The 16359-nt window shown below is 49.0% G+C and overlaps 1 protein-coding gene across 5 annotated transcripts in view; it reads left to right on the top strand.

The window, feature by feature from the left end:
• The window catches only part of ZBTB7C (zinc finger and BTB domain containing 7C), a 378538-nt gene that overhangs the window by 222795 nt on the left and 139384 nt on the right, over positions 1-16359 (top strand). The gene's annotated exons all lie outside the window — the stretch shown is intronic.

Below are 16359 nucleotides of genomic sequence, written 5' to 3'. Positions count from 1 at the left end.
ACGTGACCTGGACGAAGTCGGGCTTTTGGTTCTTCCAGAAGGTGCCTCTGGCTGGGTGGGACTGGACCCAGGGACGGAAGTCTGTGAAGGCTCATGGTCTGAGCCCTGGCTCTGCCCTCGGAGTGGAGGGTGCGCCCACTGGCTCATGATAGAGAGCAGTTCCATTGGGGTCGATTGGTGTGTGAGGAAAGCAGGACTCCTTTGGTATGAGGATGACGTGGTTTTTTGTTTTTTGTTTTTTTAATTTTTCGCCCTGTTTGTGGGGCCACGAACAGTTTGCACAATTCCAAGTTTGCTGCTAGGGTGATATTATTTAAAACAGTAAATTCTCATACAGGCCATTTAGCAGTGTGTTAAACTGAGAGCAATCATATGACCCAGTCCATTACTCAATCTGGGAATATTATTAATTCACCAGATGCCTGGCACTATCTGGTGGCTCTGATAAATACAAGAGAACCTGCAGGTTCAGGCTCTGTTTTGGAGGAACTGTCGGTCCAGTGTGGGAAGAGAAGACATCTGCCCAAGAAACCATGAAAGAACTTTATGAAAGGGCACGCATCCTGCTCTGGCCTGGATGGCACAGGCAGAAATGCTGGTGATGGGAGTGGTTAGGGAAGTCGTCCTGGGAAAAGGGAGACCTGAGCTGAGCTGATGGAGTTGGGAGGCTGTTCTAGGGAGAAAGGAACAAGGATGAGGCCCCAGGATGGGAACAGCCTATGTGGAGGATGTCATAGACATGGGTCTAATGGGGAGGGGAGGAGATGCTCGTGACACTGGGCAGGGCCAGATGGTATAGGGCTTGAAATGCCTTCATGAATGGTCCACAAAGAATCAGAATAGCAAGAATCCCTGATCTATGTAAGTAAAATTAAGTTTCTAAAAAAAAAAAAAAAAAAAAATTAAGTTTCTGCCAGTTTATGACTCGTTACGTGGAAAAGACTATATGGGTTTTTCAACAAGTTCGAAGTTGTATTCGAGATTAACATAGACACTGGGTAGATTACAGGAAATTCACATTGGGGATACTCCTTGTATCTCAGTGAGAGAGAGAGAGCGATTCAACCTTCTCCAGACAACTGCAACTGAGGGTCATGAGACCATGATGGGGACACACCCAAAGCTGCAGGTGGACAGTCACCAGGTCAGCGTCCCCCATGTCCACTTGCTTTTTCCTGGAGCTGCTTCTCATGCAGGGAGCTCCAGGTACTATGCCCAGGGTGAGGAGCAGCTGGGGTGTATTTATTTAACAAAGGATAATTTAATTATTTCATCCAAGCAAGCAGAGGATACTTGCTTGCTCTGAATGTCAGGAACAACCAGTATTTATGTAGTGTTGCCAATTTGCAGCACGCTTGATGGCACTGCCTCATCTGAGCCTCACAAAGGCTCTTTCAGGTAATGCCATTCTGCAGATGAGGAAATCGAGGCTCGAAGTGGTTCAATATTTCATTCGCGATTGCTCAGCAGGTAGAGCTGAGATTCATAATGACTTTCCACTGCACACTGCTGTATACCTCCTGCTCATTCGTCCTGGGGAAGAGAGTTGTGCAGTCTTACCAGGTCTAGCTGTGGGAACTCTGTTCCAAATGGTTACCGTTTTGCTGTGCTGCCTTTCATGGGATGTATGGTATCAGACTGGTGATTTTGACTGGGCAGGAAATTGGTTATGGTTCTGCTTTCAAAGAGGAAGGCTCATGTATGCTTCTACCACCAGGGGCAAGCCTCTGGAAAGATACAGGAAGGCTGCATTTGATTGACTTAGGTTGGGTTCTCTAGAAGCAGAACCTGAGACAAGGATTCAGGTACATGTGATGTAGCAAAAGAGAGCGTTAGGGAAAGCTTGTAAGGGAGGCAGGAAAAGAGGCAGGGTCAGGAAGGAGGAGCTGAGCAAAGGTGTATCAGAGCAAGCCTCTTCTTGATTGGGTGCCCAGCGGGAAAAAGGGTCTGAGTGGGGCATTGGTCACATTTACTACCCTGCCATGAGCATCAGTGCTGTGAAGATAGCCAAATGTAATCTTCACCTGACCTGGCAGTAATTTTCATTGCATTTTAAGAGTATCGATATTAAAATAGAAATCGATGGTGTCAAAGTCTGTCTTCACTGAAATAACTATGTGCTTTTTTAAACTATAATTTTATTCTTAATAGGTAATATAGTTCCATGGCCCTAAATGCAAAAGTATCAAAAAGTATGCTGTGAAAAATCTCCTTCCCACCTCTGTCCCAAGCAGCCTGGCTCCTCCTCTGCTGACAACTAATATTACCCAGATTTTGAGTTACTTTCTGATGACAGTCTATACACACCAACAGTGGTGCAGTTTAGATTTCAAAGTTTTGATCAGTCCGATTGCAGTATAGTAAAACACCACCAACTTGGTTCTTAAGAGTCAGCAGAACTGCGTCTGTTCCAGAATCGGTTGAGCTGAGATGTACCTTTTATTTGGAGAGAGAGCACTTCATCAAGTCAGTTCTCAGTGAAATGTTCAAAAGATGTAAAGCCTTTATAAACATTTCCAAACTCCTTAGAGTTACTATATAAACAATTGATATAAGAATTGAAAATTGTTATTTCCTCATTAAAGCAAATCACCAATAAAGAGCTTGAGATGCTGTGTTACAGCCCTTGAAATTCCCAAATATTTTAAATAATGTCAACTTTCATGAAATTCACTCATTCAAATTGTTGCATTTATCACCTTATGCTATTTGCCTATCATTTGATGACTTATTGAAATGTGTATTGTTTCCAAAGTGTGTTTAGGTCTATTGCAGTGTCAGCACCTTGTGAGTTCTCACTGTGGTTTCCTTTTATGAATTGACTTTGCTATTAATATGTAATCTGGAGATACTTTCCTCAACATAGGAGTGGGTCAGTGATAGCATAGGCTCCATTGTTGGTGAGCTCCCTGTTGGAGGAGGTGTTGAAAGAGCAGCTGGGTCATCTGTCAGCAAAGTCACAAAGGAAGTCTATCCTCCATGACAGGCAGGTTTAGAAGACTTTTAAGTTGCTGTCATAGCTGTGTCTGGTCTCCGAGGCTTCGTTATCCTTATTTCCTTAGAGGTCATTTACCTCGTGTGAAATGCAGGCTGTTGGGCTCACACTGCACACTTTCCTTCTGAATTTTTGTCCCACAGGTTCTATGCCTATAAATGTCCACATGGAACTTACTTTGTGGCCTCATAGGCCTGGCATGTATGTTTTCCTCTTTCCTGCTCTCTGTTGTGTTTACACTCTCTCTTGGGTCACAAGAAAATCCACCAACTTGTATCTGACCTGTTCAAGCCCCAAGACAGGTTTTGGTGACACCCCCACAAGGCAATGAAAAAAAAAAAAAATCTCATTTCCGTCCAAGAATAGAATCATTATCTTGATTGAAATAATATCTTTCCTCAACCTGCAACCAGATAAAGCATCAAATTGGTGGAGTTTCCTTATCACTGCACAGAGTTAGCAGGACCCAGAATAATGGCCTGTCAGCAACTGCTGGGGGTGGGGGGTGGTGTTCTATGAGGCAGGGGCCACAGCTCCTGGACTGATGTGGGTTATGTGATGTCTGGTGTAAAGTAATTCCGTTAATGACAATTATTATTATAGTAACAGAGAAGGTACTGTGGTGCCTAGAACTGGGAAAGCAATAAATGCAGCTGCTACTATGATTATGGTGGTGATGTTTCATCAGGCAACATCTAATGCATATGGCTTCTCTGGTAACTCAGATGGTAAAGAGTCTGTCTGCAATGCAGGAGACTCGGGTTTGATCCCTGGGTTGGGAAGACCCCTTGGAGAAGGAAATGGCAACCCATTCCAGTATTCTTGCCTAGAAAATCCCATGGATGGAGAAGCCTGGCTGGCTTGGCAGGCTACAGTCCATGGGGGTTGCAAAGAGTCGGACACGACTGAGCGACTAACACTTTCACTTTCACTAACACGAATGGGCAATGGAAGGAGTGCCTGAAAGCTGTAGATGATTTAGGATGTAGACTTTGGGGATATGACTGTTCTAGAATCCTATGTTCACTGATCTGAGAGCCCCAGGACTGCAGTCAGAGTAAGGGGGTGATTGGGTCTTAGTTTGGGGTGAACAAGCAGAGGTCAGCAAACCAACATCTTTAGGAAGAAAAATGGAAGAGCCTTAGGCAAGGAGGCAGGGGGTCTGGGTTCCAGCCCAGACCCACCACTGTCACCATGCAGTTGGGGTTTCAGGGTTCTGGGCTGCCTCCCATTCAGACAGGGTTACATGGAGGTGTCAGGAGAAGGAGGCAAGGCGATGTGTGCGCAGCGTCCAGGGCACTGCCTGTTCTAAGTGGCCCTGCTCCCCGTTCACTGAGAGGTGCAGCTCTGCTATCTCCCGGGCATTTTTGAGGGCTTATTCTGTGACAGATGTATTCTAACATTTTACATGTATTAACTCACTTAACCAGCCCAACATTCTTACACGTTAGAGACTGACTTTTACAGGTGAGGAGAAGCAGAGAGGTTCAGTAACTTGCCCAGGGTCACACACACAGTCAGTCAGTGATGGAACAGGGATTTAAAGCCAAGCAGTCTGGTTGGAGCTCTTGAAAACTTAAAATAGGACTAAATAATACAGTTCAAACCTGTGGGGCTTTTACCAGACCTTAAACAACTAGCATCCTGTGATAAGAAGAAATAATAATAATAGTGATGATGATGACATCTTCATGATATCCCAGGAGGCATAGAGGTGGTTCTTGTGGCAGAAATGGGACACAGTGGAATTCTAGCCAAGTTTCCTGATCTTGGGCCCTGATAACTCACATCCTCTTTTGGCTTGGGATCCGGTCAAGCTGTCCCCAGCTGCAAGCGCACAGTAGACCACCAGCATATGCGGGACCTGCCCCATTGACTTGTTCCCAGCCTGGTCCGTCCCCCCATCTTTCTGCAGAGCCCTCCCAGGCCCTGGGGGCTGTGCTGTCTGCCAGGACTTCCCCGGAAGAGGGGACCACCCCCCCCACACCCCACCGCACTCCTGCTTCACTCCCTCTCTCCCCAGGCACATCGTAAGTGAAATGAAAGCCCATATCTTCAGAATCTTATTTTCAAGAGGAGTGCTGGCCTGCCGGTGAGCGTTCCTGATTACCATGGTAATCACCAGCTGAATGGAGTGATTTTTATAATACATTTCCATCAGAAATATGAACAGGTGTGCAAGGGAAATCAACATTTATCAACAAGATAGGTCTTGGGAGATTAATAATGGATTTAGGATGACTCAAGGAAACAAAAGGGAGAAAGAAAGGATTCCTCCTTTTACTTGCAGTCAGGATCCTTCCAGCCTTATCTCTGACCATTTCCCATCTCATCTCACTCCCACCCCCACCTATGAGCTTTTCACTCACAGTTCTCCTTGCCCTTCCCTCTCCAATCTCCTTTCCAGTCCTTAACCATCTGTCAAAGCCCAGCTCCTCCAGGAAGCCTTCTTTGGTTCACTCAGCCTCCAGGACTCTCGGCTTTCTCTGTCCCTTGGCAGCCCCTTACTGGGTCTGTGGAGCCTCCCTCACTCCCTAGTCAGCTCGGAGGACCCCCAAGGGAACTATATTCATCCATGTTGCAACCCAGGTCAACAGGCACAGACCCTGCTGAGCCAACTCTTATCAGCTGGGGGCTCTGGTTTCACCCATGGTTCTCAAGGATAATGAGCCTCCACTGAGCGAAGAATCTCACTGTCTTCCTCAGGGTCCGATTAACAACACCACCATGATACCTCTCAGTGACTCTAGAGCTCGGAGTGCTGAAATCCAGACTTGTGTGTTCCTGCGAGATTCAAGGAATTCCTTGGCATTCTTCCAGAGATGAAGGTTGCAGTGGGAAATCCAAGGAAGCTTGCAAAGCAGTTCTGAGCTCTGAGCCTCTGGGTCTCTGAATCATCACTTTCCTCCCTCCCATACAAAAATCAGTTCTGGTTCTGGATCTGGGAAACCACACCCCTGCAACCAGGAGGTGCGTTCCCGCTCTGCTGAGGCCACCCTGGGCTCCAGGGAGGCACGGGGGTCGGCGGGGGGGGGGGGGGTCCAGTTCTTGGTGGGGCCGAGGAAGAGGCAGCCTTGCCCATCTGGCCCTGGACCTTCGTCCTGGGCCCACAAGTGTCTCAGAGTTTGTCATTGGTGTGAGCAGGAGACCAGAGGGACTTGACAGAGGCCTTGGCATGAAAGGCCTTCTTCACTTTCAAGCAGGACAATGCATCAGAGGAGGTGCCAGGCTCACTCTGATGGCGTGAGAGGCATTAGCTAATATTTTGATTTTAATAGAATGAATAATAAAGAGCCCGCCTGTCTCTTGGAACTAATTTTGAAGAACGGGTTCTGCCACACGTTCCTCTGGTTGAATCAGGCTCCGAAAGAATGGATAACAAAAGGTTTAACCAAAAAGAAAAGGCATTCCTCCACCAACTCTTCTCTCTTTTAATTCCCTTCTTGTCATGCGTCTCAGTTAACAGTAACTTATGAAAAGATGAAATAGAGCTGGAACAGGAGGCCCTGCGCTTCAGAAGAGGGCTCGGGCGGCAGCCCTTGCTTTTGTTCTGCAGCATGAATGGCTTCGCGGTGGGTCCCCTCCCCGAGCCGGGTGCGCGGGCCTCGAGGGCAGACATGTACGACAGTCTCCGGGTGGGGCAGCAGCAGGGGGGTGCCTGGCCTCCCTCCACAGGTGTCTGCTGGAGGCAGGGGCTGGCGGGAAGCAGGAGGCGAACTCAAAGTGAGCGATTTGAAGGGAGTTGAGTCCAAGGGCCTGTGCAGGATATAGGGGACCCCCAGGCCCTGGTGCAGTGCCCCGGGGCTATTGACACTGAGATTGAAGAGGCTGGGGGTGCGAGGGTGCTGTGGAGGGGACCAGCTTGCTGGGCCGTGAGCTGTGGGGCCCCTGAAGACAGAGAGACAAGGCATTAAACAGCCAACCTCCCTCTCTCCCTCCTTGCAGGCTCCTCTGGGGCCTCCGTTAGCTGAGCATGCAGGAAGGGGGTCAGAGGGCGAGCGGCCGTGGCGGCAGTCTGCAGAGGCACGGCCTCTGGGCAGAGCCCGGTGCCAGGGGCAGAGTGAGCCCAGAGGGGCAACTGCGGACAGCAGCACAGCGCCTCTGCCCTCGTGACATCCCGGGGGCAGAGGGGAGGCCCAGCATCCTTGTCAGGGTCTAGAGTCTTGGGGTCGATTTCAGAGCCTCCAGGGAAGTCCCCAGCCTCTTCTCCGGGGACCGCCATTCTTTTCACCAGAACATACTGTCGCTGCGGTTCTGCTGGAGAGGGGTGCGGGGGCCATGCTGAATCCACACTGAAATGCCCCGTCTGATGCCTCACCGGAAGGAGCTCCGGCAAGAAAGCCACCAGGAGTGGGCCCTGAAGGAGACACTAGCTGAAGAAAAGTGGGGGTCAGGGCCAGAGCGAAAGACACAGAGGCTCAGCCCGCCAAAGCCTCGCCTGGGACCGTGCCAGTCTGGGGTCACAGTCCTGCGAGAGCCTCCGCTCCCCCCACCATGGCTGTCGGAGCCACAGGCAGCTCTCAACTCTGCTCCCCGCAGAGCTCAGGGTGATCCTGCCCTTCCCACGGCCAGCCAGCATAATCTGAGAGCGAAGCCTGGCTAGCACAGCGTTTCAGGTGTCCAACAGCCCATGAGGTGGGAGCACAGACAGAGATGTGAGGCTCTTGCTCAAGGCCACACTGAACCCAGATGCTTGATTTCTGAGCTGCCCCCTGGTCTGGCTGCCTGCCCAGGGTCTTCTGGCAGAGGAGGGTCTGCACCTGCAGAGAAGGGAACGTCATCCAGTGTTGGATCTTCCAATTAAAATAGCTTTATTAGGAAATAATTTCAAGTTAAAGAGAAACTGCAAAAAATAAAAAGAAGACCCTTACATCTTTGTATTCTAGACCCATCTATTGTTAGAAACTTACCCCGTTCCCTTTATAATCTTTGCTTTCTCACTGTATCAACTGTATCACTTGTATCTCTCTCTCTCTCTCTCTCACACACACACACACACACATTTTGTCTGAACCACTTGAGGGTGTTACCCCTAAATACTTCAGTATGTGTTTTCTAGGGATAGGCGTATCCTCTAGCATAATCATAGTATGGCTGATCAATGCATGTAACATGAATGCATACTTTTATCTAATTACCAGTCTACCTGTTGTGTTTCGATTTCATCAGTTAAGCTCATGATGCTCTTTATGGCACGACCCTGTCCACTGAGGATCCTGTCTAGGGTTGGATGTTGCTGTTATGTCTCTTTGGCCTCCTTTAATCTGGAACATTTTTGCAGCCTTTCTTTGTCTTTTAGGACTTTGAGATGTGTAAAGAATACCAATGCTCCCTTACTTTCTGTAAAATGTTCCTCATTTTGGGTTTGTCTGATGTTTCCTTGTCATTAGACTCAAGTTATGCATTCTTGGCAGATGCCTGCCTGCACTACCTTGGGCTCTTCTCAGGCAATCACACCAGGAATCACTCGCTGGTCCCCACTGGTGATGTTAATTTTGATCTGCCAGTCAAGGTATTGCCAATTTCGCCACTATATGAGGATCATTGTTTTTTCTTCCTTAAAACTAGCATGCAGTCTATAGGAAGACTGCAATTGTGTAAGTCCCTACTCTTCATGGATGTAGTATCCATTGATGACTCATGCCTGGTCCCATTGTTAACACGATGGTTGCTGCAAATCAATGCTTTTCCAGCTTCAGCATTACCTCCGTATTTACCAATTGGCCCTTGGTTTTCTACCATAACAGTAGAGTTTATTTGTGCTGCAAACATTATACATTTACTATTGTAAGCAATAAAATGTATTTATTTGTCTGTCTGGTGAATTTCAGTTTTTCTAAGAGTTTATTAATATTATTTTTCACTGTACTCAACTATTTTGGGGATTAAGCTGCCCCAGAGTCGACTGGTAGAGGAGCCCCTCTAAGATGACTCCCATGATATTTTGATATGTCACCAGTCCTATTATGGAGCACTTTCTTGCTCTTGCTCTCTGGCATAACAAGAGGTTCCAGGCTCATCTTATACCTGCCTGGTGCTGGTTCTGCAATCAATCATTTCTCTGAGAAGCCTTGCTTCTTTTTAGTGGAGAATGGTATTAGAGGCCAAGATCTGGGCTCTGAGTGTGCTCACGGCTACTGATTGTCTTTGCTTCTTGGCCCTTTTAAGGGATAGAACTAGAGAATATAAGTATGCATAAACACATAAACATAAATTTCATAATACATGTATACACATATGCACATAGACATGCATATACATTTACATATTCATCTGTGAGACATTATGAATCCACACCAGTACTTCCAAATCCAATCTACCGCCACAGGGTTGCTTTTTGTCTTACCCCATTCCAGACTTATATGTCTTTCTTCCACAGTGAAAACTCAGGTTCCCCCAAACCATCAAAACATTCACTCACTCGCTTAATCCTGTGTTAAATCTAAAATAGCATCAGAATTGTTTCACTGACCCTGCTACAGTCAACAAATCTTGTTCCCTTACTCCAACCCATCTCTGCTGTTAGATTTTATTTTTTCAGTTTTCATTAAAATTAGGGACTTTCCCTTCCCATTCTTATTGATGTAATTTTGTTTTTTTAAAAATAGGTTGGATACTAGCATACTTTCAAAAATCAAAACCACACAAAAAGGTATACCAGGAAGACACTGTCTCCTGTGTTCCTTCTACCCCATCTCCCCCTGGTAGGAAGTCAACTTAATTGTTTGATATTCACACTTCTATTTCTTTCTATAAAAATAAACACTTTTTATGTGTTTTGAAATTTTCCCTTCTTTTTTATACAAAAATATAGTATATTATATATGCTTTTTAAACACTTTGCTTTATGTATTCAGTCTCCTGGAAAACACTACATGCCATTCATATCTTCCTCATTCTTTTTTATAGCTGCATAGTACTCCGTGTATGCATGCCATAGTTTATCCAACCACTGTCCTATGCATGACCGTAAAATGACTATAAATAATGCTGCAAAGCTTGTGTGTGTGTATTGGAAGTGTATCTTCAGGGTAAATTTCTCAGAATGGGATTACTGAATTGAAGATTAAATGTGTATAGAGTTTTGTAAGATATTTCCAGGTACCCTTTCATGGGGTTGTGCCAGTTTGCATTCCTACCTGTTTCCTCATAACCTTGCTAAAGAAGATACTGTCAAGTTTTGAAACTTTTGCCAATGTCATGAGTATGAAATGGTATCTTAGTGTAGTTTTAATCTGCATTTATCTTTATGTGTGAAGTTGAATATTTACATATTTAAGGATATTATTTATATTCCTTTTGTAAGTAGTACATTCTTTTGACCATTTTTCTATTGCTCACTTTTTTATTGGGATTTTGGTTCTTTGTATTTCAATTCATAACAACTTTTTAAAAACATAATAGTGATATTAAATCTTATCTATAATATATGTAGCAAATATTTTCTCCCCATTTATTGTTTATCTTTGATTTTACTTAAGGTGTTTGCCATATAATTTAAAAATTTTTTATATAGTAAAATTCATCAACCTCTTACAACCTCTGGATTTTCAGTCATAGTTGGAAAGCATTTTCCTACATCCATGTGGAAATATCATTTTCGATGGCTATATAATATTTACCCACAAAGATAAACCACCATTTTTATATAAATTCTAAGATGAATTGGAGTTCCTAAGCAGATGGGGCAGAGGGCAGAAGAATGCAGAGGGGGGAGTAGCTTGAAGGTTGGAGGTCTGACAGCCTTGCACCCTCTTGGTTTCAGGATGCGGACAGAGGAAAAGTGATCCCTGCCTTGCAGTCATGCAAGGAATCATGTCTGGCCCCCATGACACGCTCCGGTGTCAAGACACACAAAAGAGGGCTATGGAAATTTCAGAGGACTGACAAGTCCTTTGGGCTGGACACAGAGACACTGGGACAAGGTTGGGAACAGGGTGAGGCAAATGCATTTGGCAAATTTAAGGAGGCCTCATTCTCAGAGTTGTGCAAGTGCAGGGCTGGCACCTGGGAGTGAGGGTCTCCTTAAATTTTGTTCCCGAGCATCTCACCTGCCTCCCCTGGTCCTTGCCCATCTTTAAGGAAGGAGCAAGACTTGAACTGGGCCTGAGTAAAAGTAGAAGCAAATGAATGGGGCCAGGGAAGTACTGTCAGCCTTGGCTGAGCCAGTAGGAGAACCAAGCTCTATCAGTTGTTATTGTTTGGTTGCATTCAACTCTCTGGGACCCCACGAACTGCAGCATGCCAGGCTTCCCTGTCTTTCACTTACTCCGGGAGTTTGTTCAGACTCATGTCCATTGAGTCGATGATGCCATCCAACCATCTCATCCTCTGTTGCCCACTTCTCCTCCTGCCCTCAATCTTTCCCAGCATCAGGGTCTTTTCCAATGAGTTGGCTCTTCACATCGGGTGGCCAAAGTATTGGAGCTTCAGCTTTGGCATCAGTCTTTCCGATGAATATTCAGGGTTGATTTCCTTTAGGATGGACTGATTTGATCTCCTTGCTGTCCAAGGGACTCTCTAAAATCCTCTAGCACCACAGTTCGAAAGCATCAGTTCTTCGGTGCTCAGCCTTCTGTCTATCAGCTATGCTGTGCTGTGTGTAGTCGCTCGGTCATGTCTGCCTCTTTGTGACCCCATGGACTGTAGCCCGCCAGGCACCTCTGTCCATGGGGATTCTCCAGGCAAGAATACTAGAGTGGGTTGCCATGCCCTCCTCCAGGGGATCTTTCTAACCCAGGGATCGAACCCAGATCTCCCACATTGCACATGGATTCTTCACCATTTGAGCCAGCAGGGAAGCCCTAGAACACTGGAGTGAGTAGCCTATCCCTTCTCCAGGGGATCCTCCTGACCCAGGAATCAAACTGGGAATCTCCTGCATTGCAGGCAGGTTCTTTATCAGCTGAGCTACCAGGAAAGTGGCTTGGACAAATCAGAAAGTGGCATGATGGTGGGAAGGTGGTGTGGCAGAAGTCTGGATTTCATTCTGGTGTTGGAAACCCACTGCAGGACTTTAAGAAATTCAAGAAACTCTGCCAAATTGGGGGAAATGGGGCTAAAAATGATCTCATCCCAGAGCAAATGTGAAGATTATATAAGACAATCAAAGTAAACACTTGCTGTTGGCACAGGGCCTGGAATGGAGTGGAATCTCAATAAACATGAGTTTCCTGTGTGTGGAGGGCATCTACTGACTTTCTTAATCAGGTGTCAAGTCTAATGCCCTTGACACCATGGAACTGTTCAAATCTCAATGTGGAGGTAGAAAATTATAGCAAATAAACCTTGAAGGAAATTAACTGTTCACCTACCTTGGGAAGAGGGAGATGGGATTGTTCTAGGCAGCTTCAAGGCATCTGTTTTACAGAAATGGAAACTGAGGCCCAGCAAAGGTCTCACAGTGTATTAATGGCCCACAGTGGGCGAATGTATTCCCACACGTCCCCTCAAGACAGACACGGATGCTCACTCCCCCTGTGCCCTCGGCCCACCCTCCCCCAGCCCTGGAAAGAGCAGGAGCTTGTGTGCCAGAGGCTCTCCCAAGAGCCCTGCCAAGTGTTTCCTCCCTGGACCATGCTGACCGGAAGGGAGGCAAAGCTAGAAGGAGACAGATGACAGGGCTGGGGGACAGCAGGCGGCTCCTCTGCCCTCTCCACCTCCAGGCCCCAGCCCTGGGGGAAGGGCTGGCCGAAGGACCCCAGGCCTGTCACTACTCCCCTCCTCTTCCCGGCATCAGTGGAGGCCAGCCCGTTCCCTGCGGCCCCGTGTGTCCTGTCAATCAAGTGTGTGGGAAAAATAATAAGTCTGCAGCCCCATGGCTGGAGCTTGTCCTTCAGAGCTCGCTTATCTGCTCTCCCCGGGGCTCCCGCTGATTGAGGCCAGGAGGTTGGCTGAATCTCCCAGACCACATTTGAGGAGGGAGGGCAGGCGGATGCCGGCCCCACTCCCAATTCTGCATCAGCAAGGCTCTCCCCTCCGGCCCTGTCAGTGCTTAAGCTCTCCTGAGAGATCTAAGCCCTCCCGGAGCAGAGGCCCCGCCAGCCCTTCCTCCTGTCCCGCCAGGCTCATGGAAATCGGCCACCCTCTGACCTGCCTCCTGGTGCTTAAGCCAAGCGCCCACCTCAGTCTTCCCACCAGGGGGCTGCCTCAAGTCCGTCTTGAATGCTTCAGCCTCTGTCCCTGGCCCGAGGCCCGTCTGTCCTTAGTGGCCCAACTCAGCGCACCTCATCCCAGGCGCCTTTCTCCACTCCGGTCAGAACGCACGTCCCTCCTCTGCCCACAGCCTGCACACGGAGGTTTCAGCGTCTTGGGCAGGATTTGCCATGTCTGTCTTTTATCGGAAGGACGGTCTGGCCCTTTCAGTATGAAGTGCCTAAGAGCTGGGGCTGTTTCTCAGTCAGCTTTGAATCCCTCCTAGTGCTAAGCACAGGGCGTCAGTGTTGACCGAACCACAGAAACGCGAGTAAAAAGACCACAGTCTTTAAAGACAGGAAGAATTAACCTTGAAATATGGCTGGACATTTGCTGAATGGCCTTGGGAAAACCACTTAACTGTCTGAGCTTCTACTTGCTGATCCGTTCAGTGGGACAATCACATGTGCCCACGGACGGCGTGGGCAGCGTGCCCAGCACAGAACCTGGTCCCAGTGGGCACACATGCCCTCACTCACAGATGCTCACCGTGTGTCTCCTGTGAGCCACGCTGCAGGGCAGCCAGAGGGCGACAGCGAAGGCTTGAGTGCACTTGGGCAAAGTGAAGTTGGGCGTCCACTCTGGCCAGCCTGTGCTGGGGCTGGTGGGCCAGCAAGCACTCCCACTGTGGGGACAGTGGTTTTTTTCCTAGGCCTTTCCAGCCAAACAGCTGCTGAGATCAGCTATCAGATGGATGATTTCTGGGGTATTTCTGACAGAGAAGAGGGCCTGGCCTAGGCGAGGAAGTGAGGGCTGAGAGGGAGAACGTGAATGTGAACGAACGTCGCTCAGTCGTGTCTGATTCTTTGTGAGTCCATAGAATTCTCCAGGCCAGAATGCTGGAGTGGGTAACCTTTCCCTTCTCCAGGGGATCTTCCCAACCCAGGGATTGAACCCAGGTCTCCTGCATTGCAGGCAGATTCTTTACCAGCTGAGCCACCAGGGAACTCCAGGAAGTGAGGGCTGAGAGGGAGAGGAGAATTCAAAAAGAAACAAGAGATCTGAGTTCCTGACCTCATGGAGCTGGCGCCCTGTCACACCCAGCGCTCTCCAGGAGGGGGTGAGAAGACAGTCAAAGCAGGCCTGGGTTCCTCCTTCGGGGAAACCAGGAGCCAGCCAGCCTGGGGTAGGAGCCCGGAGACTGGCTTTGTCCTGCTCTAGGAACCAGGCCTGGGAGCTCTGTAGGCAGGGAGGGGGTCCACAGGTACAGCCAGGCTGGGGGAGAGCAAGTGAGACCCCAGGCTGTCTTCAGCTGCGGCCACGGGAGCTCCAGGGCTCAGGCCCAGGAAGGTCGGGCCGCCGACCCCGGCTTCTGAGACTCCACGCCCAGCTGGGCTGTGTGCAGAGCCCAGGGTGCATTCCCTGCGGGATTAGGAAGTGAAGAGTTCCCACCCTGATGGGAGGCAGGCGATCTTCCAGTGGGAATGCACCACACCCAGCTCCCAAAAGAGATGCTTCGGGATCAACCACAACAGGCTTCTGCGGCCACGTGCACGCAAGTCTCCACTCACCCGTCTTTGCAGAGAGGCTGGGCACAGAGGGCCGGGGTGAGCCCAGGAAAGGCTCTGGGAGAGGCGTTCGTGGAATCAGGCTTGCAAGAATCCCGCAGACGTGTGCCCTTACTGTGCTGAGCTGGCCGTCTCCGAACATCCGAGGACCAGCAGGAAGAACACCCCCTTTCCTCAATCCAATAGCCAAACCACAGGAACCTGAGCACATCTGAAAAGGCTCATCTCTGAGGCTGCCCGCTGGTTTGCTGTGCTCTCCTGGTGGAAGAATGTTTCTCTTTCCTCCTGAGCCGCTCTGCCTCCCCTCAGCCCCACATTTTTCATGTAGATAGACCACAAGGCCCCAGCTCTCATCCCAGGCTGCCTGTCCTTCTCTGGAGAGGCTGCCAGGCCCACCTATGCTCAATAAGGCCCTCTCTCCATTGATGGGCCCAGGTGCCCCTGTGCAATAGGAAGACTACCTCCTAGTCAGTCAGGGTGGAGGGGGGCTGATCTGGCTTCCACGTGGTAAGGCCGTGCCCCTGTTCCCCTCCTTGCTGAGGGTACAGGGGAGGCAGCTAGGGGGTGAGGAAGCCCCATCACTCCATGTGCGGGCAGAGACAGCACCTTGATGGCTGACCTCAGCTTTCATGGGTTTCTCTGGGGGTTTCTCTGGGGGAAGGTTGCCTTTGGGATGAGCAGAGTTTAAATGGGGCTTTCACTGAATAGAGAATGGAATGACATTTTAATTGCATATCTGACAAGTTAAGAGAAATGAGGGGTGGGGGAGTAGACGGAGCCAGGGAAACACAGAGTCCTTCCCTCCAGTCTCCCTCATAACCGGGAGAACAGACAATTTGAAAGTGAAAGTGGGCATTATTATAACTATTAGAGGAAACAGGTATAAAATGAGACTTTCCTGGGGAACATGAGACTTCAGGGGCCACTATAATTGGCTATATGTCCTCTCCTCCGTTTTCCCCGTGATAAGAAAGAAAGAAAGGCTCCCTGACCCTCTCTGGGTAATTAATGGGTTGTATAGCCCTGAGGATATCGGTTCACCTTTTTGGCCCTTGGCTTCCTCATCCATAAATTTTATTCATTCGTTCTGCACATGTTATCTTGTGCCCTCCACATGCAAGGCATCATGCCAGGTGCTGGCACTTCAAAAGGGACCGTGACAGGGCCCTGGCACCAGTCCAGCATTCTCAGAACTCTGGGGTCCCTGCCCCCTCCAGAGACACCGCTCCAGCCCACGGTGTGGTGCAGTCTGGTTTGGGGGAGCCGAAGGAGTTCAGTGCCAGCGGAGTCAGCTGTCTCTTCAGCCTCACTGGTGAGCGGTACAGGTAATGGCCAGGAGAGGAGCCTGGGAGGTGAGAGCATCGCGCCCATTTTGTGAAAGAGGAACCTGAGACTCCAAGAAACAGATTCGTGCGCTCGGCGGCCCACAGGCAGGAGGTGGGGGAGTTGAGATTCAAACCCAAAGCCGCCTGACCAGCAAGTCCTTAGTCTTCCTTTGCCCTTCCCCGCTCTATCGTCTGCCGCTTGCTTGTCCCTCCTACCCCTCATGCCAGCAGACTCTGTGGCACAGACCGGCCCCCGTGGAGACAGGGCAAGAGCCCCAGAGCAGTTGGCACACACGCCAAGGGCTGCTAAGAGGGTCTTAGCCCAGCCGCTTCCCTT

This window comes from Muntiacus reevesi, chromosome 4 (genome assembly GCF_963930625.1).
Source record: "Muntiacus reevesi chromosome 4, mMunRee1.1, whole genome shotgun sequence".
Classification (NCBI taxonomy): domain Eukaryota; kingdom Metazoa; phylum Chordata; class Mammalia; order Artiodactyla; family Cervidae; genus Muntiacus; species Muntiacus reevesi.
The sequence above is the reverse complement of the archived record's forward strand: the minus strand, read 5'-3'. Positions and strand labels throughout refer to the sequence as shown.